Here is a 22,858-nt window from a genome sequence, read left to right as displayed (position 1 = left end):
GCAGCCACAATCTTGTGGAAAGCCTGAAATCAGAGGAGCGGAAGCTGTTTCAGCAGCAGATTAATGTCCATGGTTAAGGGACGAGTTCTTCAACAATCACGTGTAGATGTAATGTTCAGCTGCCCACATACTTTGTTTGGGTGTTCACATACTTCTGGTGGTGTAGTATGTATATTTATATCCAAATGAAAACCTTACTTTGTGAAGAGCTGGAGAAAATTTCTGGATCCGCACCACAAACTAAACACGTGATCCTTGGTCCCTTAACTTTGCACCAAATTTCATCAAGCAAAATCAAAATCAAGCAACAAACCAAACGAAAGCGGCCTGAACCAAAACCTCAGCTCGTTAAGGGACGACTGGGATAAGCTGTCCCACAGGAACCTTAAAACTGGTGTCAACGTCCCACATCACACATCTCCAGTCAGGCTGATCAGGAGAAGTTCACAAACACGACCGCTTTGAGATTAATTAAAGTTCAAGGACTTCAGCCTGTGTAAACAGTCTTAGGAGGTTTTTCACACGGCATCATGGGAAGCTGCTTTTAACTGCTCTGCATAGTTTACTTTACGCTCACGAGCATTTCTGTCTGACGGCTCCGTGAGTGTCTGATGTGGCCGTGATAATGACAAAAAAGCTCTCACACAACAAAAACAACAAGGAGAACAGAACGTGACAGTGAAGAGAAGCCCGTCATTTGAAAACAACAGCGGATACTGTTCCCTGAAGCCCGGCAGCCGGTTTGCTGTGTGTGGTTATATTCTAGTGTCATCTTTACATTTCAGCTATTCTCTACTGTGTGGTTTTCATCATCTCGGCATTACATCCATCTCGTACTATGTATTTCTCTTAATTTTATCAAGTCTATGCATATACATATTTTTCTTTTTATATAACTCGTTGCATATCTTTTGAATCTAATGTGCTGTGGTGAAAAACACTGTACTTAAACCGTGTGCAATTCTCAATCCTTGTGCAATTTGCAAGTTTTCCCATTAACAATAAAGGGTATAGAATGTGTGTATGTGTTTGAGTTGACGTTTATTTTCTGTTTTCTATTTTATTCTCTTCCTGATACGATTGCTGCTGCCTGTAACACCCTAATTTCCCCTACGGAGGATTAATAAAGTCTTATCTTATCTTTACATCTTCCCAGCGGTAACTGGCAGCTCTAACCAAGCCAGTAACCAAGTCTGAGGTCTTTATGTGTTGAGGCGCTGTTAAAGGCTCACTTCATCCAACTAAGAGCACATCTTCTAACAATCTAAATACAAATAAAAACTAGCTGCACGGCCTGATAGAAGATGCTCTGAAGGTTTGTTTCCATGTGTAAAATGTGAAAACACAGAAGAAACGAGGCTTAGCAGCAAAGATGGAGTCCCATTCTAACGTTACACAGCAGAACAAGCTAACGTTTAGCAGCAACTGCACGTTCCACCAAACTATACTGACTGCTTTTCCCTACACACTCCCTTTCTTTTCTTTTATTCAGCTGATTTAGATGTTTGCACCGTCTCTTGTGCACGACTGAGAAACTTCTCCAGACGTATAGATGTGACGGGTCTACTTTCAGTACACAATGTTTATTTTCACAAACGCGTGGCCATCAATCAGGACATAAGGCTGCAGTGTTAGTGATGTATGTGGTCTGTGCCGGAGCCAAGTTCTTTAGTTTAAAGCCAATCTGCCAAATATGATACTCACCAAGCGGAGCGGGGGAAGGGGAAGAAAAGGAGAGGAGGAGGAGGAGGAGGAGGAGGAGGAGGAGGAGGGCTTCTGAAACATTTACATGCACTCTGAAAAGCACAAGAAAAGAAAAGTAGCAACATAAAGATGAAAGAGGAGTTTATGAAGACTGGAGGACAGTTGTTGGGAAACAGAGGAAGGGGGAGAGAAACAAGAGTATCCCCACGGGAGAGCAGAGCGAAAGAAAGAGAAAGAGGGATGTGAGCTGAGAAAGAAAAGAGGGAAAGAGAGCACGATAAGAAGAGTCACGTGGAGGGAAAGAAGGAAAGTGACGGATGAGAGATGACAGAGGAGGAGAAGTCGATGGCAAAAGATAAGAAGATGAGAAGTGAGAAAGACAAGTGGTGAAAATGCTGAGAGAGAAGGGAGTTGAGAGAGAGGAGTGCGAAGAGGTTAACAGTAAAGACAGAAAACGGGAAAGGCAGCAGGAGCAGTGAAGGAGGAGATGAGGAGGAGAAGAAGGCTTTAATACATTAATTGAAGTTGACAAAAGCAAAAGAGCAGATTGTCAGAGTCCTGAAAGAGGAGGAGAGAAACACAAAAGAGGGAGTGGAGAAGAAGCTGAGGGGGAGAGAGGAGAGGCAGAGCTGGAAAATAAAGTGTGTGACAGAGAGAGAGGAGGACGAGGAGGAGGAGAAATGAGGAGGAGAGCTGAGAGAGAAGAAAGAAGGGGGAAACTTAATTCACCGTCGTGTTTCCAGTCTGTGAGAAACCCTCCAGAGCTGCTGCTGCAGGACTGAATGCTATCAGGACCAAACAGGCAGCCAAACCCACTGAGACACACACACACACACACACACACACACACACACACACACACACACACACACACACACAGCGGAGGAGCTGCCCAGCAGTGTTGGATATGACTGGTCCGCTGAGGCAGTTTGTTGTGGTGGACTCGCAGTGACAGTTGGGAGTAACTGGTTCTTCATGCAGTCAGGTGAGTTTGACATGCTTCAGCCAGCTGTGGTGGATCATTACTTGTGTTTGTTACTGGTGTTTAGTGTGTTTCAAGAAATCTGTGAAGTTCTGGTTCAGGGTTCAGGAAAGGTGCCTGATCTCTGGTGAGGGTCTGAACCTCGGTCCTTTTAGTTTGGTGTTTCACTATCGGCTGAGAACTTCATTAGAATTCCTTCTGCTTGTTGTTCAGCTGGAAACCGTCTCTGTGTTTCTCTGTAAGGTCTGTTTGGAGGACCTGAGGAACCCCTCGCGGGGCAGGGATGCTGGTTCTTCTGGCTTACAGGCTGGATGTTGCTGGTCTGAGCCGTCACATCTGTTCTGATCTGCTGCGTTTGCCGACTCTTTTATTTATTCCCTGTGCAGCGTGGTTGCACTTTATTTTGTGAAGTTTCAGATTCAGAGCGGAGCAGCAGAAACGTGATTCTGCTTGTAGAAACTTTGGCTCCTGACGTTGAGCTTCAGCTTTCCAGAGTCTCTCATTCATTCAACCTGCTTCTGTTCTGTTAAACACAGCAGCTCCAGTGCAGGCGGTGGACACAAAAATAGCAACGTCTGTAAAATCTAGTAATGCATGCCACATGTGTGTTTTCCTGTCAAGACTCAGGCCGTCAGGTATGATTTTATCCACCAGGTAAAGTTTGCACAGACGACCTGTTCCACCTCCTGAATGATGAAAGGTTTTCCAGCTTGTCTCTGTCTTTGGAAATAGTTTAAGGCAGGAAATGAGGCAAAAAGTTTACACACACTGCAATAACCTGATTACTCATATTTACAAGCAAATGGTCGCCCTCCCTGACCATATTTCCAACCCGTTAGTGACATGTGACCCTGCATCCTGGTCCGGACGGACGTTCAGCTGCAGAGACTTTCAGACATGTTCTGTCTCTGGATGTCGTTACTGCAGATAAAAGGGAAACCACTGCTGTCAGCGAGTCACTGTCCTTTTCCCTCAAGTCTTCCTTCAGCTCTTGCCTCCTCTGTGTCCTCCCTTCTTCCCTCCCCTCCCTCCTCCCTGTCGGATGGAGGTTTTGCTCTCAGAGCCAGATGAGCGTCAGTTTCTCATGAACCCCCTCAGCGAGTGCAGCTCAAACAGACGAGCTGCCAGAGAAAACATCCACACAACAAGTCGGGTCAAGATCTGCTGCTCGCTCACCCTCGCTGCCCCTTCCTCTCTCTCTGCATCCCCCCCTTTCTTCTCCTCTACAACTCGTCTGTTTCGTTCTCGCTCTTTTCTCTCCCATCTTCTTTTTAACATCCACGATTCCAAAGAAAGTGTAAAGCATAAATAAAAACAGAATGTGTCATTCGAAAACAATCAGTTTCACTGACAGAAGTCTTCCTGAGTCCACGTGTTGTGTCTCCTTCATCCAATCATGTGTTCACAAAGTGGTGAACCTCGCTCCATCCTCACTCGTGAACGGCCCAATCATACTCTCACCTGTGACCAATCAGGCGTTTTTGGAGCGTTTCACATCTTTCTCAGTCTTTTGCTGCTCCTGTCTGAAGCTGATGAGGTCAAATATTACATTTATTTTACAACTTTGTGCTGTTTTCAGTGGAGAAGATGTTAGAAAAGATTAGCAAGTTACAAAATTCTGCTTTATTTTCAAGTTCAACTTGCACTCTTGTGGTCTGTGTGTGTGTGTTTGCGTGTGTGGGGATGTGTATTACTCACATTGTGTGGTAATAATCTGTTTACACACTCAAATTGTCAGTACCTGTCCTCCTTATGGGGACAAAACACAGGTCTCCATAACATGAATCATTACATTTTAGGATGAAGACTTGTTTCGGGTAAGTCTTCACAAATTGAATGTAAGTTAATGTCATGTCCCCAAAAGTGAGGGAAACATAACTCTGTGTGTGTGTGTGTGTGTGTGTGTGTGTGTGTGTGTGTGTGTGTGTGTGTGTGTGTGTGTGTGTGTGTGTGTGTCCTGGCAGTAGTGGGGGGGGTCCATTGGTCATTAGATGGACTCAGTGTGGGGTCACTGGTTCAATAGTAGTTGAATTAAATGCTAACACTTGTCACTGAGGAGAGTGTGTGTGTGTGTGTGTGTGTGTGTGTGTGTGTGTGTGTGTGTGTGTGTGTGTGTGTGAGTGTCCTCTGTTCAGTGAAGTGTGACTCTTCACTGGTTTCATTGTAAGCGGTTCAGACTTCTCAACAATGGTTTCGTTAGCGGATGGAGGAGGATGAGATGCCGATATCTTACAAGCGAACGGCCGTTATGAGATTAATAGGGTTTGTCTTTGTGGTCTAATGAAGCGTGCGGTGCAGACGTTTAGAGTTGTCATCTTCAAGGTTTTATTGTCACGGTGATACACACTGACTGCAGGGGTGTGTGTGTGTTTTGAGATAATACAGTGTGTAATTAAGTGTGTAACTGCTTTTGAAAGGTGGACGGCAGAGTGTGTTAAGCCTCATAAAACATATTCAAAATGTGCTTTATTAGGTGTGCTGTGTACTGTTTATGACACACCATAAGCATGTGGTGGCTGTTCAAACGAATGAAATGTCGTTTTAATAAATTCGACCAAACTGAACTGAATTGAGGTGAACTGGAGGTGAGGATGTACTAAAGGTGTGTGTGTGTGTGTGTGTGTGTGTGTGTGTGTGTGTGTGTGTGTGTGTGTGAGAGAATATGTCCACATTCAATTTAAAATGCATCTTTCCTCTTCATTTCAGCCCTCAATCCCCACTAACTGAGTTTTTTCACCCAAAAACTGAAGTTTTTCTAAAGTCTCCGAGTGAGTAAATCTTAAATCTTAGAATGAAAGCTGCTCAGTGAGGAGCTGCGTGTCAGCAGAGTCAAGAAGGACCTCCTCTGCGCCCGCTGAGAGCTGATCGTCATTAATCTGAATTCATGCTGATTTAGTCCGACGTGATTATGAAGTGGTGATTTCATCAGGGAGCGATGTGTCATACCTGTTCCTTGTGTCTGAGAACAGAAACAGAGAAAATATGCAGATGAAAACAAGTGAATCGTGAATTCAGCTGTTTTAAAACACAGTAGGAGGAACCACAACTTCCTGTCGTCTCCAACTTTCTCCGTCATCGCTCACTTTGTGCAGCCGGTCGCACAGCCTGCGCTGTAATCTGTATTTATGTAGATTCCTTCAGACATTGCAAACACTGAATAACTGTTTCAGACATATTGTGCTTGTCCCAGTCTTTACCTGACGTGAAGAGGATGAAGAAGAAAAGATTTATGTGTCTTTCTGTTGTTTAGGTGGTTCACTGATTATTGAGGTCTCCCTGGAAACCACCTGGAAAAAGCTGTTGTGGATGCACAGCGGTTAAAGAATGAGATGTCTTATTGGAGACATATTCTGAGTGTGTGTTGTAAAGGGAGCGTCTCCAGGTGCAAAGGGGTCTTTGTGGTGTAATTAAGGATGCTACATGTAGCACTTAATCACAATCTATAAATCACTGCCCCATTAATTCAGACACATTAGCATAATCACTGCAAACAAGCAAGACCCCTGCTGAAGAGACTCGCTCCCCTTCAGCCTCTTCATTGAGTTTGAAGAGAAATCTGCTGAACACAGAACAGGAAGCCGGCGCTTTAGAGAATAAAAGGTCGATTGGAAAATAAAAGCTCAATTCAGAGGAACAGACGCATTAATGCCGTACTGTGGCCATCTGGAACATTACTTTGAGCGTAAACTAACCACAGGATTACAGCTGGTAGTTCAACATAGAAGAATCGCCTTGTCAAGTTATTTAATTTGCTCTTAATCTCGCAGCGATGATTGAATTCAATGGGAGAAGAGTTTGCTTGCTGCTTAAATAGCTGCAGCATATGAAGGTTGTTTGCTGTGTGATGCTGAATATGCTGCTTTAACTGAGAGTCTCCATTTATTCCTTCTATCCTTTCACTGGGACTCCAACATAGAGAAGAAATGGGGTATCATTGGTTTGAGTTGGGTGAACTGACCCTTTAACATGTGTGTAACAGCTGTGAAGGTCCAGTGTTCAGAGGACAAAGTATAAATCTTCAGGATTAAACTCCTGTATCATCTCACTGATGTGTGTTTTTATGAAGCCAAACTCTGAACAACTGTGTGTGTTTGTCGTGAATATGAGTTTAGTTTTCTTACTCTTTTTCCAAATGTTGATTGTATGTGACGTTTTAAAGTTGTAAATCTGCATATCTTGTTGTTTGTATGTGTTCAGCGCATCTGTGTGTGTGTGTGTGTGTGTGTGTGTGTGTGTGTGTGTCTCTGCAGTCAGTGGAACAGCTGCTCGATGAATCATTATTTCTTGAAGAGGTGTGCTACATGCACTAATCTGAGGTGGTTTGTGTGTGTGTGTGTGTGTGTGTGTGTGTGTGTGTGTGTGTGTGTGCAAATTTACAGCCTCAGTGTGATTTATAGCAACAAGCTCATCCTGTCAACAAAGCAGCTCCATTCCCTGCTGCCTTCAACTCTGTGTATTATCCTTAAACACACACACTCAGCATGCACGCACACACACCTGCACTGCTTCCAATTAGTCACATGACCTCATCCAACAACCACTTTGCCCGAACGTGCGAGCACGGACACACACAGAGCTTATCTTGCCCCATGCTTTGTGACCTCCAGGTCCATGAACCCTCTGGAGAAATGATGAACTGAAGGAAAAATCCTCTGCAGGATGAAATCCAGTCCTGCTGCTTCACATGAGAACTTTGTGAAGACCGAGTCCTTCTCAGTGCTCGCTTCTGGCAGAGGAGCGGTGCCATAAAACTGTTCATTTGCTAACAAATAACACCGAGCGTCAATTGAGGGGAGTAATCCAGCGGAGCAGATGTGATGGCAGCGCTCTGCTGACACTGAATAACTGCAGCACAGTGACAAGTTAAATTCTTTCCAGAAACATTCCTGGAGGCGATCGAGCAGGTTTGGCCCAAAGGACCATCTGTGAATCCGTGCAGGGCTCCTTTATTATCTCCTGCTCAGGGGTTCGTCACCTGAGGTCATAAAGCTGCGGGTCGATGAACTGGAAGAGTGACAGATTGGAGTTTCCACTTTCCTTCAATCTGCTTCACCCACTTATCTTCACACAGTCGTTTTCTTCTTTTTCCAGAATGTGAAAGCTCTCAGAGAACATTAGCTGTGAGGCAGAATTTGTTGTTCTTGATGTTTTTGATACGTTAAATTCGGTTGTTTTATCTGTATCATGTCAGCAGATCTTTGATAGGTATCACAGTGACCTAGTTCAGATTACTGGTGCGTGTGTTTGAATGATTGTTTGTGGACATTAAACCGGGTATTTTGAGCCAAAATGATCTTTTTCTAACTGTAACCAAGTGATGTTTGAGCCTAAAGGTTCAACAAACTCAAAGCATCCCATGCCAACACGTCCTCTGGAGATTGGGTTGTTCTGCGCTGCGAGCTGCAGGCCTGCACGTGATGTCCAAACATATAAGAACTGAGCATTCAGTCTGAAACATACTGTTCACATTATGCGTCATTCCAGAGATTTTAGTGGTAAATGTTAGACATACTTTGGTTCTGTCTACACTGTCGCTTATGCAAGTCTTTACTGTGTAAGTAGAACTTACACGGAGATCATCCCCTTGTCACCAAAGCCCCCCCACAGGACGTCCTCATCCTGGTGGCAGCTCGAGGTAAATGACGGTACGGGGGTGCAGTTCAGGTCTGGGGGTTTATTTAAAACATGATTTGTGCTCTTTGTGCCAGATTTAACTTTCCCAGTAAATTTATGGAGATTATGCTTTTATTCTGAAGGACGTGGGGCAGGAAGTTTCATTGTCGTTTTTAGTGGGAAAAACACATCAGTTTCATCATGCTGATGTTGTTTATCTGGGTGCTCTTATTTTGAAATGAGTAGTGATGTTGTATTAAAAGGAAACCCCAACTTTATGTGAAAAATAGAAATCAACTCAAAAAATGCGTTAAAGTTTGATAAATAATGAAATCAGAATCTATAAAAATCAAATCAATATTCAACCTCGGCTGTACTGCTGCTACTCGAATGATTAAAAAAGTGATGGTATCACAGTTTCTCTTAAAGGAAACTTTCACTGTTAACTCTAAATATGTGTTCGTGCTGAACGCTGCGTTCATGAAACGACTGGTTTAGGTATGAACTCTTAATGCAGTGATGAGCCAGTGAGCCGCTGTGTGGATTCATGGCAGGACAAACACTGTTTCTGAGCGCTCCTTCAGAAAATGAAACGCCAAGCACAGACTGAAACATCCCTGCAGACAATGGATTTCGACGGCGTCAGCAGATCTTCAGCGCTGCCGTACGTCTTCTTCTGCAGCGTCTTCGTCCCTTCAGGAAGCTTCAGCTCAAAAATCACTCAGTGTTGGAACATTTTGGCGCTTGTGCTTCAGCAGCAGTCAAACAAAACTCATTTCCTGTTGCTCATTTCAGCGGAAATCATCAGGGGAGCTCGAGGCTGATGTCCAGAGTTTGTGTCATCATTTCCTCAAGTTGCTCTTATATAATGAAAATCCTTTTTTTCACGTAGTGATAAAAACAAACCTGGGGGGGATTGAGGAAGACAGAATTTAGATTCCTGAATCATCAAATTAAAGGAGGTGGAAATAGAAGTGGCAGCTCAAGTTTGACTGTTGTTGACAGCAGATGGTTAGCTTAGCTTAGCATAAAGACTGGAAACAGAGGGAAACTTCTAGCCTGGCTCAAAATTCGTCCTTTTAAGATCACTAATGAACATGTCGTATGTTCTCTCTGATGTGCTGGGCTGTTGCTTGGCTGATCATTGATAAATCATGTTAATTAGTGAGATTTCGAGGTGCTGCTGGGTGGGTCTGTTGCTGTTGGACGGACCCCGGCTAACCGTTCTCCTCTGTTTCCAGTCTCCACCAGCTGGCTGCGGGTTGCAGCTTCATATTTAGGAAACAGACAGAAAAGCTGGATCAACCCTCTCGTTTTCCAAAATGTCGGATCATTGAAGGTGTGTTACCAGCCTACGCCGGCTCACGAAGCATCGACGATGGTTTGACTTCAGAAAACGTCCTTCGTATGATTCAAAGCGATGACTGAGTTGTAAACTACAGACAAGCTCATCCTCCACATGCTAACAGCCTGTTTGTAGTATAATAATCTGTCAGGAGTGTTTAAAAAGATGAAGAGTCCGTGGAGGGTTTTATTGAAAATACCATATATTTTGGTAGCTGCTGGCAGTATTTAAGAAGACAGATGAAAACCATCTGTGTTTGGAGGTAAAGATCTCTGCACCAAAATGTGCTTTACATTAATGAGAAAATTCAGGGGTAGGAGTGATTTCTTTTTCAAATGGAAGATATCAGATTTTTTGGAAGGAAACGTTTCCATTGTTCCATGACTGAGAAGTATGTCTTTCGCTTTTTAAGTGGGAGTGAAGACAGACACAGACTTTTTTTATTAGGATACATGAAGGGACTTTTGTATCCGGCCTCCCAGGAACCTGAATGGAGGAAGCTGCGCTCCCTCACTGGTTTAATCAGCTCGACTGGTCTATCAGCTGGTCTTGGTCAGGCGTACTGTGCAAGTCTTTCTTTCTTTCTGCAGGCTACCATTCATGCACACAGAAAAACTCATTAGCAGTTATTGTGAATGTGCTGAGGTTGTTTTGGTGACTTTGGTGTAACAGATTGCAGCTTGAATAGTGATTAAACTGATAAATCCTGTCAAATAGGCAAATATGGATGAAGACCCTCTATGAGCAACTCTATGATCTGTGCACCTTCTCGGCTCTTCAGATTTGGGGCGAGTTTAAGATTCATTTTTAGAGGAAAATTGTAACCTGAGCCTAAAATGGTTTCAGTCGTCTAAACCTTTCAAACTAAGAGCCTGATTAAGCCCCAAATTAAGAGCCTGTGGAGACGACGTGAAAGTCATTTTCATGCGTCTCATATTAGATTTAGGGTTTCCTGCAGTCAGACACACAACTGGCACATTGTAGATTTTTTAGCGGCTCATAACCACTGAGAGGTCCTGTCTGCTCTCTGACATATTACCTGCCACAATTCACTGCGCTGCGCTGCCCAATAAAGCCAGAAGGCAGTAAAAGTCCCACAAGTAAGCTCTCAGTTTATGACCTCCAGCCTTATAGTTGTTAATTTTTGGTGGAAGACTCTTCAGACAGACGACCACTGTTGACCTCAATTAGCACTTTTACATGGTAAGAGTTTGAAACAGTTGAAAACGATGACGGGGTCAGCAGTGATGAGGCCGAGGTATCCAATTAAAGAGTCAAAACCGACGAGAGTCATTCCAGTTTTAAGGTAATTAACCGTGTCGTTGAGACCTGGACAGTCAGCTGTTCATCCACACATTTCTGGCCAGACATCTCTTCATGTGGACCTTCAACCAATGTTCTTCCTGTGGTTGGATGTAGTTTTAAGTACATTTAATCAAGTGCTGCAGTTAAAGCTGTTGTAGGCAGTTTATTTTTGGTGTTATTGGGCTGAAATTCCCCAATAACCTCTCAGCATATTGTAATTCAAGTGGTCTGAGAGAAGATGACTGCTCGGCAGCTCCTCCTGGATTTGTTTGGAAAATGAGCCCGGTGATGGGAGACTTTGGCCAATCACAGGTCATCTCAGAGAGAGGGCGTTCCTATTGGCCGTTTAACAAACACAGATGCAAATGCACGTCCATTCGGATGCTGGAAGCCTGTCTCGCATAGACGCTGCAGCGCTGGAGTCACGGCGAGAGGAAGCGAGGTCGCAGCGAGCGGAGCGAGCCCCACGAGGCGTGAGGTGTCGCAGGGTACCCGACTCCTCCTGCTGCCGTCTGAACTTTAGCTTAGCGGAGTGATTCACAGCAGAGAGAGGTGGAAGGTTTTACATGGTGTATGTTCAGCTGGTGGCTGCTGCAGCTTCCAGCACCATTTTTATCCAACACATCACACACTACAGCAGCTGCTGGTTACTTTACAGTTTATAAAAGCCCATAAAACTCTAAAAATTAAACTGTTTTTCTCAACGTTTTTAGCTTGTCACCCTTAAAACCAGTCCAGTCCGGATCATGTATCAGATGAGCCGTTAACAGTTTCACTAAAGAGACATTTGCAGTTTAAACTGAGCTGAAAAGGTCCAAATAATTAACACAAAACTGTGAAGCATGACTTAGTCTTGTTAATTCTCTTTCATGAATCATCTGATGACGATCTCATGGGCACTTGGAGGAGCTCAGACCTTACGTTGGGAACCAATGGACTAAATGAGCTGACTGTATATAAAGTATTTCAAATGAGCTCCACCTCAGCAGTGAAATGCTGCTTACACATTGACTCCTCACTATTAGTAATCTACTAATGTCAGATATGATAATAAATGAATCACAGGGGCCTTTTCTTGCAGAATGAGAACTTTACGTCCATTTATTTCTGCACTTTCACTTCAGTAGGTTTCAAAAGTGTTTGTACATGACGGCATTAAGTAAAAGTTGTGGCCGTTCTTCCAGTTAAACAGTTTTTCTTATGCAATCTGTTGTTTCTGCCCAGAGAGAGAAACTATTGGTTTCACACAGCCATGAGATGAACTGACAGCTCATGCAGTGAATCACAGACCCCGGGGTCCACTCTGATAACTCAACCTGATCGCTCTGCTTCTTTGACCTCTTTAAAAACCACAACCACAGAATAAACTACAGGGCAGGAGAGCCGTGTCCGTCACTGCCGTAGATTCACCAACCACTTCTATTATTTTACCAGCCAAATCTGTTTTGTGAGTGTAAAGAAACCTCTAAAACTGGGTGTTTCCTTGTTAAGCTGCCTCGTATTGTTCATAAACACTGCTGCAGACACTTGAACCACTTTGTGTCAGTGTGGATTTTCATATTTGATTATTTTGCTCTTCTGAATTGTAAATAGTTAAAAGTTGTTTCCATGAAGCCCAGTGAGACACGTCCCATGATTTGTAGAGGAGAAGTGAAGCCGCTGTAGTTGGGCAGTAATTCATCTTGCTTTCGCTCGTTTTTATGCGCTAATTTACAGAAAACTTTTACAACCATGCATGTACTGTGGTCGCAGCTGTGTAACTCCCATGAGGGCTCGCTGTGGGTACAGACATCATACAATGCTGGACAGGGAACACCTTTGTGCTTCACAGTCGCAGTACAGAGCAGCACTCTGAGTGTTATTGCTTTCATAAATCTGTTGTAGATGTTTGTGCACAGCAGAAGAAATGAGCAGATCTCTGAGCAGATCAGCTAAAATACCTTCATTTATTCTAAAACATGTTTCCACAAATTCACTACAAACTGTACGAATTTCATTTTTCTGACAAGAAGCAAGCTATGAAAAGAGAGACTTGATGAAGATGCACTCGATAATCCATCACTTTGAATGATGACAGTCACCTTTGTAATCCGCTCTGAGCGGAGGACACTCTGACATCCCAAATTCCAAAAAAAATCAGCACATTCAGGTCAACAAGCGGCAAAAATGTGCATTAATCTGTCCTGTATTCACACACACACACACACTCACACACACACACACACACACACACACAGGCCAGAGTCACTCCTCAGTCCACACTTTAAGGTCGGACTCTGCAGAGTTCATCCAGGCTCCACAGTGATCTACAGGCCCCACGAGTCCAGTGTGACACAACACACTGATGCTGCAACACTCCACCACCTCCAGCACTGGCAGCCACCCAGGGTCAAAGGTCAAACCCCTGTTCTGGTCCCTGACAGGTCAGCAGGGTGTGTTTGTAACACAAAGCAGATACAACCAGGCTTTAAACTGACTGAAAGTTGCATATTTACACATTTATTTGGAGGCGTGTTCTCGGCCTCCTGAGGGAATATCTGACTCTTTAGCTGCTAAATGCTCCACTGCGTCTCTAGCTGTGTCTGTCTGCCGTTTGCTGCTCAGCAGGTAGTGTTCAGTGAGCTTTTTACAGCTTTTTCCTCTGAAAATGATGCAATGAGAGCAGTGAGAGTGAACCAAACCAGTAAAACTCTGTCCGGACAGATAAACGAAGAGCTGAAAGTCCCTTTAGAGCTCCGTAAAGCCGAGCGGAGCTGAAGATTGAGCTGAGAAGTCTCTGTAAATTCATCTCTATGAGCAACTCTTTTCTCCTTTCACGTTGTCAGGTTGCTCTCATGTTGTCATTTGTCAGCCGCACTGTCAGTGTAAAGATATTGATTCAAGATTCATTTGGTTTTAGATGCATTATGAATCAAGATCATTTACTTTGAAAGCTTTTTATGAACCCAGATGATCCAGAAATGATCTGTGGAATTCATCTTACTGTCCAACGTACAGTGTGCTCAAATATCTGCATGCCCCTTTGTGGTATGTATATTTAGATATATGTGCATGTTTGTGTGTGTTTTATCATGTCCCAGCATGTGGCCTGGTCCCCTGTATGAGCCTTGACGCATCTCTCCTGTTTACTACTGATAGAAGATAATGTCCTCCTCTGTGTCAGCCAGATGTGCAAAACACAACAACACAACTAAACTAAACTGGGACCCGTTCCTCGGGAAAACATCCTCATTGAACGGCTCATAGTTTACATCCAGTACAAGCATTTAGCATTTGGTTCATCATCCGTGGGGGAGGCCAGACTTCACCTCCCATGCGCACCTGCAGCTGACTTTAGCCCCCGCAGCGGTCGCCGTGCCATATAGGAACTGAGATTTTTAAAAACTTCAATCTGAGGTTTTGCAAAATGGTTCAATATTGACATTGCTGCCTGGCGATGGGGTTGAAATTATAATGCATGAGCTTGCAGAGCAAAACCAAAATCAGTCCAGATTTTTTGAGATTCCAGTATTTACTCAGCTAATTCATCCAGATAAACTCAGAAACCTGCAGAACCAGCTGAACGCGTCGCGTCTGCACTACTCGAGGCTTGTTTGGATGAACCTCAGCAGCCTCTCTCGCCCTGTTTGCTCTCTGCAGCTGGTGGAGAGACAAACCTGATGAACTTCCCTTTTCTCCAGCTTCACTCTGGAAATCACAACTGATCTATTTCTAAATGAATAACAAGTGTTGTGCTTTCAGGCGTATTTTCACTTTATCCGGCTGAGCCCTCGCTGAGTCGGGACGCCCCCCAACCCCCTGCAAGTGTCATTTGTCTGCGTGAAATGCTCATGGCCTCGGGAGGCAGAACAAGAATTTCCATTTCACACTTGGGTGGAATTCCAGATTGGCCGGGCTCACCCCACAGGGCCCTTTCAGTGGCCCACATTATGCCAAGTCGAGTCAATCATGTGGAAAAACACCGGCAAAAAGCTTCCACATATACAGTGTTTTATTTTAGGCATTTAGGCACTTTTACTATCAGAGTGCAAAGTGAAAATGCAATGCCGAATGAATCATCCTCCTCCTCCTCCAAGCGGCCTGATAACGAGACGAACAGGTTGCAAAATCATGCAGAGTGCGGTAATATATAATATGTGAGAGGAGACTCCTTTCTGCACGGCCTTATGAGCACACGAACTGGGCCCCCCACGGCCCTGGCAGCCGCTCGTGTTTTGAGGCAGATTTTCCAAACGTTCGCCTGCGGAGCCACAGGGAGCCTTGTCTTTGTGAAGCCGCGCATGCTGTGCCACATATACGCATTCTGCTCCTTTTCAGATATCAGGTTTCTGCTCCATAAGGGCGCCGGCTGCACTGACGCAAAGCAACATCTCGCTCATTGGACAGAACTGCAGAAATCAAAGCAGCGTTATTCAGACGGAGGGGTTAAAGGAAGTTGAGAGAGGAGGGTTGTTTTTGTAGTTTAGGTCTGAATATAAAGTACAGAATCTCAGATGCTGAATTTCTTTAGATAATCAGCTCCATGTGCAGAACAGACGGATCGTGGGTCGCTCTCGAAGCTTTGACCATCGTCATTGACTGTCGTGCTTCTCTCACCTGTGAGCTGACGTCCACAGCTCCTCAGGCAAAGACTTTAACCAACGACAGCCTTTAATATAGTTTTTCTCAGTGTGTATGTCTGCATATTAAATGTGTATCCACTTGGTGGCAGATGAGAGAAAATCATCTGTGTACAACACAGTTTCCTATAGTGTTAACGTTAGCATCAGGACAGCAGAGTGGCTACGCTCATTAGCTTCTCTTCAAAGGGCTCCACCATTGTCATCTTTCAGACCTCTGATCTGCTTACATCATACAACTGAAGAGAAAGTGTCGTCCTGCATGGAAATCTTTAAATTGCTGGTTTAATGATGCACCATCATGAGCTCATTTTCTGTAAAGAAATTCAAACGAGCGAGTGTAAATCGGGTTTGTGGATCTCAGCTGCTGCCGATGAGCAGAGTGGACACCAGCTGACACTGCAATCACATCACAGAACAACCAGCTGAGAGGAGAGATCGAGTCTCCGCCTGCTGTGCAGTGATGGAGCTTCAGATCGCAGCGCTAACACACTGCTGAACGCTAGTACCGCTAAAGAGAGCGGCAGTCAGACAGAGGGAATTTCAGAACAGAAAAACCAAGTTTAGAATGAAACTGTGAGGTTGGACGAGACCTGAGAAGCAGACAGACAGATTCACAGACTTCATCATTTCTCTCGCTGCGTTGCATCTTTCGCCTCCTCTGACAAGTCTCAGTTAAAAAAACAGATTTGTTATGGTGTTCCTTATTTTAAGCACTGATCCCTGTGATGTTTTCTGCGTCTGCCGGTTCTATTTCCATCCATACCGACAACCTGCCTCTCGTGTTTACTCCAAACAAACCAGAGACGAAAACTGCACGACTTCCTGTGGTGTAGAGGACATTTCCCACGAAGAAGCTGCATTACAGCACGTAAAAATAAAAACTTTCTCGAGTCAGTTTTAGGTGACAGCTTTTCGGTCTGTGAATTTACTGTTTTGGTTCACTGTCGCTGCTGTCACAGCGTTATTTTGGGCGGCAGCAGCTGTTTTCGGAGAACAAGCTGTAAAAACCTGCAGCAGGAAACAGCAGACGGACAGAGACCAGCTGATGATAGTGAACGATAATGTTGCTCTAACTGCTGGATTTGTAAGTAAGCACATGCTAAAAAGTTCATGTTGTATTCACAAGTTTTGCCTGCTGCCCCCAAGTGGCCAAAAAATTCAGTTTGCACACTTAAGGATGAGCTGCCTGTCCTTCCACACGAGCCGTCTGGTTACTAAACGGTTAAAATCTGTCCATTCCTCAAACCCAGAACACAGTTCAGATAAAGACGCAGCCTGAAAAGACATCGACCAGGTTACTCATAAAAAAGATGCCACGTTGAGACAGAAATCCGTTTTACGATGCGCAGTTAAACAGATGAGGACATTAAAGTAAGACACTGGGCTGTAATGACCGAACAGAAGCACAAATCATAGATGCCAGATGCACCTTGTTGTTTCAGGAGGGATGAATCTCAGCACAGCCATAAACAGAAGGAGGAGGCCACACAGAGTCAGCAGGGTCTCGCTGTGCTGACGTCTAAAATTCAGATTAATTAGATTAACATGTAAAGCAAAATCGAAACTTTAAGCCACTTTAATTAGATCCTTAAAGTAACTTTCAGGCAGTGCTTTAAAGTCGTGTGAATCCTGAAGTGCACGACCGGCTGTAAGACCCTCCGGTGCCATAAAGACTTGCAAAGTACATCCTTCCCCTTCTTCTGCTGAATCCATCAGACTGTGTGTCCACAGAGCCGCCGGGAGTCTTAGCTGAGAGGCTCGTAGCCGAGCAGACGCTTTGAGGAAGCACTGATTGTGTCCATCAAGAGACTGATGAAGACCCCTCGGAGTCATCCTCTGCCACAGAACCTCTAGTGCTTTTATTTCTGTGGCGATCTGGTGAATGTTGTGAGGACCCTAAAGCAGGATGAGCAGGAGAGCAGGTTCAATAAGAGGGCAGGTGTTTGTGGTGCCTTCCAGTCCTCTGATCATGCCTCCTCCTGTCGTCACGCCTCCACCCTGCAGAGTGAGGTGAAGGGGTCCAGGAGCGTGGACAGGTGTGCACGCCGCCGCTCATCAGGTCACTGATGGAATAAAGAAGAGCAGAACTGGCAGAAAATGGACAGAAAAGAACAAAGTAAGATCTTCATCATCAGGCTTACTGAGTGATGAGGAGGAGTTAGCTTAGCGTGAAGGCTTCTGTGCTTATTTTGATTTATTTAAAGTTCACAGCAAACACATCAGGAAGAGTTTGACTGATTAAAAACAGACCAGGACTAAAAATACTCTTCCTGTTTGCAACAATTACTAATAAAATCAAACTTTATTAACACCCTGAAGCTTTAATAGCTTAGATTTTGTTGTTTTAGTCCAACCATTAAAACATAATCCCTTCCATTCGAGTTCCACTCGGATGCTTTAATTGAGTGCTGGGACCAGCATTAGTCATTTCATCTGAATATTCAGCTTTAAATAAAGCTTCCACCCCGTCGTTGAGACAAATCCCAGGACCTTCTGGTATCATTTCATACATCTGCTGTGAGCATCTTTCCCTCCACGTTCTGTTCAATATGTCAGTGTTTTAAATCAACAATCTGGTGTCTGCAGCACATGGACGGATAAAACCTACACACCCATCAGCCTCAGCAGGTTTAAGACTCGTTTGTCTGTCAGTGAACGTTACAGTGGACTGAAGTATATGAAAAGTGTCAGGCTTCATATCACAGCCCGGTCAGTTATGTTCAAGTGCTCTGGAGGAGCGGCAGAAATCTAAAGTTAGACTTTTTTGTCTCGTTGTGATGCCTTCCAGGTTCAGCACTTCAGCTTCATGTCTAAAGTATGTCCTGACAAGGTCTCGACAGCTATTGGATGGATTTTAATGGACTGTGACGTGTGTGATATCTCCTGAATCTCCAAAGCACCTCCTTTAGTTTCATGTAGGACGTCTCGCAGCTTTTAGTCTGTTTGCTCTCTGTTGGATTAATGGTAGAAAAACAAATAAACAGCAGTAGACTGGAAAATCAAATAAGAAGAGAAGTGAGACAGACGGATGGAAAAATCTCAATATGTTGTGCTTTTGATGCTGTCAAAGCCTTCACACACACACACACACACACACACACACACACACACCTGTGCACACAAACTTATTTACCTCATTAATACATGAAAACTCCTGATGAGTATCCTGTAAAAAATGTAATTGATCAGAGATTTCGCTCCATAATGTTTCTTTCAAACACACATGCAGTTACAGAAAAGATGCATCTGTCATGTGGTGTGTGCAGCTCTGTGTGTGTGTGTGTGTGTGTGTGTGTGTGTGTGTGTGTGTGTGTGTGCGTGTGTGTGCGTGTGCGTGTGTGTGTGTATAGCATGTTTCAGGCTCAGTTTAAGTGGTGTTGACAGCAGGTCTAATGGAGGGGAAGACCGTGGAGAGCTGACGTGATTGCAAACCCAGAACTTCTCTTCTCCTCCTCCTCCTCCTCCTCCTCCTCACGTCCCCCTCACCTCACAGAGAACAACAAAAAAAAGACAAACAGAGTGAGAGAGACAGATCAGGAGAGATGAAGACACCTATGCAGGCTCAGCCATGTCTCTTTATCTGTCCTGGTTTCAGAGACACACAGGGGCCAATGGGAAACGGATGAAGAGAGGAGGAGAAACAGGGATTCCCTTTTTATATCGTCTCAGCTGTAAAAATAAAAAGCCGCAGAGAGACTGAGACTGAGACAGACACGGGGAAATAAATCATGAATGAGCTTCGACTGAGACAAACAGAAAAGCATGTGGAGAGACGCGGCGTCCATGTTGGATTTGGATCAGTTGGGACAAACTGAGGAGGAGACTCACACCTGCTTTACAGCCTGTAACGTCGTCCATAGTGTCTTTAAGATGTTTGTCTTTTCTCTACATGTCACACTGAACTCACATGAGTCCTTGCTGGAAGAGGGTTTGTTTTTTTGGTTAGTTTTTCCTGATGTGAGTCGAGGGTCAGTGGACAGAGGCGTCCCATGCTGTGAGGCCCCTTCAGGGAATTTTCTGATTTTGGGCTGAATAAGAAAACTGTCTGGTTCCCAGTTGGCTGTTGGTGTTGGTGCAGGAGGTGACTTCCAATAACTTGTATAAAACATAAAAACAGATTATTTTTAGACTTAGTTTCTCGTCTAGACACGTTCGTGTCTCAGGACAGCTGAGTGTGTGTGTGGACTTTCAGTTTCACTTCCATCCTTCTTCCAGCAGCAGAAATCAACCTTATTGTCTTTATGTCTTCTTATTTCAGTGTGTTTGGTGACGATGAAGTGACGCCAGCAGGACCTGACGGCTCGGATGTTTCCATCGGATGAAACACAACAGAAAAGTAAGTAAGAACTCATTTCTGGTTGGTTTCCTGTGAGGCTCAGCGGGAAGACTCAAACGTGATTGACGCTGCTGATAAGACTCCCTGTTAGCTCACAGTACATCACTCTGGATGCTCTGGTAAAAGTCTGGAAGTTTGCCTGATCAACACAAACAGCCCGGAGTTTAAAAACAAGCCACATCTGGATGCCAAGGTCATCAGGAACATTGCTCGCATAGCTCCACACGAAGCTGCTTATTGATGAACATAATCAGATAAGGACGACGCTGCCAGAACACACAGATGTGGACGGTCACCGTGAATGTGTGTGCGTCTGTGGCAGATGTTTTCCATCTTTTGTGGAAGGTGATGAATGTGTACGTGAACATCTCTGTTTGTGCAGGGTTGTGTGTGTTGGAAAGTCCAGATGTTTGCATCTTTCGAGGACTTGGAGAAGTCAGGCGTGTGTGTGTGTGTGTGTGTGTGTGTGTGTGTGTGTGTGTGTGTGTGTGTGTGTGTGTGTGAAGAGCCCAGATGTTTGTATCTCCTCAGGAAAATAGAGATGTACACCGTGTGAGGAGAGTTTATGTCAACAGATTTAAGAGATTAAGTTACGTTAGAGTCTTTTAATCTTTGCTCTGGCTCGGCCTAAACACACAGGAACCCTGGATATCGCCACATAACACAACACGCAGCGGGGAGAGGGGGGTGGCGGCGAGCGGCGGGCGGGGGGAGAGGAGCGAGAGGAGCGAGGGAGGTCTGCAGAATGAGTTAAATCCGAGAGACATAAACAGAAGAGATGCAGACAAAGAGCGATGGAGGCAGGAGGGTGGAAGACACGCAGACAGGCAGAGATAAAGAAATCGAGACACGCCGGCGATGTGAAAAATGGCCGACTGAAACATGAAGCCGGAGGAAAGACAGCTGCAGAGGAGTCCTCGCTGTCCCTCTCTTCTTTCCGTTCACCTCCATCTTTTTTCTTATTTCCTGTGAACTGAATGCTGTCTGTCCTCCTCCGTCCCCTTTTCGTCATTAGCTTACTCTCATGTCTTGTTTACGTGCAGCTGAACTCAAAGACTGTGAGCAAAGTCGACTTTTCGCCTGCCTCACCAACAGCCAGCAAACCTAAAAAAGTGTGTGTTTTTACCCCCTAGAATATGTTTGGGGTCATTCTGTCAATTCAAATAACACCCACCCGCCCCCAAAACCCCCTTTTCCCAAATCACAGCAGCATCTCTTCAAGTGTCAGCGCCTGTGATAATCAGGTGATTCTGGGCTGAAACCACGAGTGTTTCCTCGTTGCTAGATTCGATTACAAAGTATAATTGGATGAGGTCGTCCACTGCAGGCATAATATACAGCAAGCGGTGCACGAAAAATCTGTTTTTATGACTTTTTTTCTTTTTGTTCTTGTAATATTACCCTCGTCTTCCAGCTCCTTTTCCCTGAAATGGCCCTGATTCTCCTATTCTTCATCATGACTACTTTACTATTGATCCTTCAGCCCAGTTTGTTAATAATACCTCACACTGATCAATGTGTAATGTGATAGAGCTCTCTGGAGTGACGGGACCTAAACATCACCCCCCCCCAGCAGATCCTTTCAGCTTTACTGTCACTCAGTTTGCTCTCAGCACTTTGTGTATGACAAAGCCCCAAATGAAAGCTACTGCTGCTCCATCACTGCTGGCTGTGGTCACAGGTGCCGCTGACACAATGCGTTTCAGCCAGATGTTAATTTTAATGTTGAACCACATCTCACTTCACTTTTGGGCCGATTCAACCAAAGATTCCCCAAATATCCTCCGTCACATTTTCTCAGCAGCCTCAGCATTTTACCCCCCAAACGCCCCCTTTTGTATGTCTGTTTCACCCCTTCGCCTCTCTGCTAGCAGGCTCCTCCCTTCTCTCCTCTCCAAACTAAACCTAAACATTTTGACAGAGCAGAATGTTGAAAGCTGACTCCAGGTCAGTGCTAATTCACTCACTTAAAACAACAATCGATCAGATGACCCGAAAACAAAACCTCATCATACCGCTGTGATGACTTATCACCACTTATAAATCAAATGCTCGGAGATGTTTGTCCAGCAGAGACTTCACCGCTACGATCGTGCCCTCGTCCGCGACCTTCGACCCTCCGATTGGGTGTGTGTGCCAGAGGTTGTGATGTCGCAGTTCAAAACTTCACACTTGGCATCAAGTCGTACCCATAACAGTCTGAGCAACTCGAGAAGAAAGATAAACAGTAGACGGCGGTGATGCAACCTTAAACTGGATGAAGGAGGAGAAGAAAGATGGCCGTCCACACCCTCCATGTTTACAGTCAACGCTTTCTCTCACAAAATGTGTTTATGTTCTCGTTTACTCTGCCAAAAAATGTCATTTCCTTCATCCAGGGGCCTAAACCACGAAGCAGGTTTCACCTAATCTGGTTCTTTTTGGGTGTCGTATGAAGTGCTTAATGCGATGAAAGGGTGATGGAAGCCAAAGCGAAATTAAACAAGGTGAAACATTTAATTTGAAGAGAATGAGAAGCTCTACAAACACAGTATGAACAGCAGGAGTGAAGGAACTATTATGTGTGTGTTTAGTGTTTGTGGCTTTTTTGATGATGATGAGACAAGAGACGAAGAGCAGCAGTTAACATCTGGCTTTTATTATCACGGCGGCTCATTAACAGTGAGCGGGTTACGTAAATTTAGCTCATATCTCCAGTTTTATCTCAAAGGGTCAAGAATTGGATTTGTTTGATTGAAAATGTTTGAGTTCCTCGATGTCGACTGAAATCTTTTGTAGAACTCTGAAGAATAAAGTTCTGACCAGCTGAGAATCAGGATGATCCTTCTGCTGAATACACGTACATGACTGTTACTTCAGGAAGCTTGATGGCAGACAGTGTGTGTGCGTGCGTGTGTGTGCGTGCGTGTGCGCGCATGTGCGCGCGCCTCCATACAGAACAGCATACTCCT

At 44.6% G+C, this 22,858-nt stretch overlaps 1 protein-coding gene across 2 annotated transcripts in view; it reads left to right on the top strand.

Moving 5' to 3' along the window:
• The first annotated feature begins 1,915 nt into the window (after positions 1–1,915).
• ripor3 (RIPOR family member 3) overlaps positions 1,916–22,858 on the top strand; it is a 46,791-nt gene continuing 25,848 nt past the window's right edge. For both annotated transcript variants that reach the window (XM_076744602.1, XM_076744591.1), the window contains exons 1-2: positions 1,916–2,689; positions 19,830–19,907. The gene's annotated coding sequence lies outside the window, so the exon portion shown is untranslated. The remainder of the gene's footprint in view (positions 2,690–19,829; positions 19,908–22,858) is intronic.

This window comes from Chaetodon auriga, chromosome 2, assembly GCF_051107435.1.
Source record: "Chaetodon auriga isolate fChaAug3 chromosome 2, fChaAug3.hap1, whole genome shotgun sequence".
NCBI lineage: Eukaryota > Metazoa > Chordata > Actinopteri > Chaetodontiformes > Chaetodontidae > Chaetodon > Chaetodon auriga.
The sequence above is the reverse complement of the archived record's forward strand: the minus strand, read 5'-3'. Positions and strand labels throughout refer to the sequence as shown.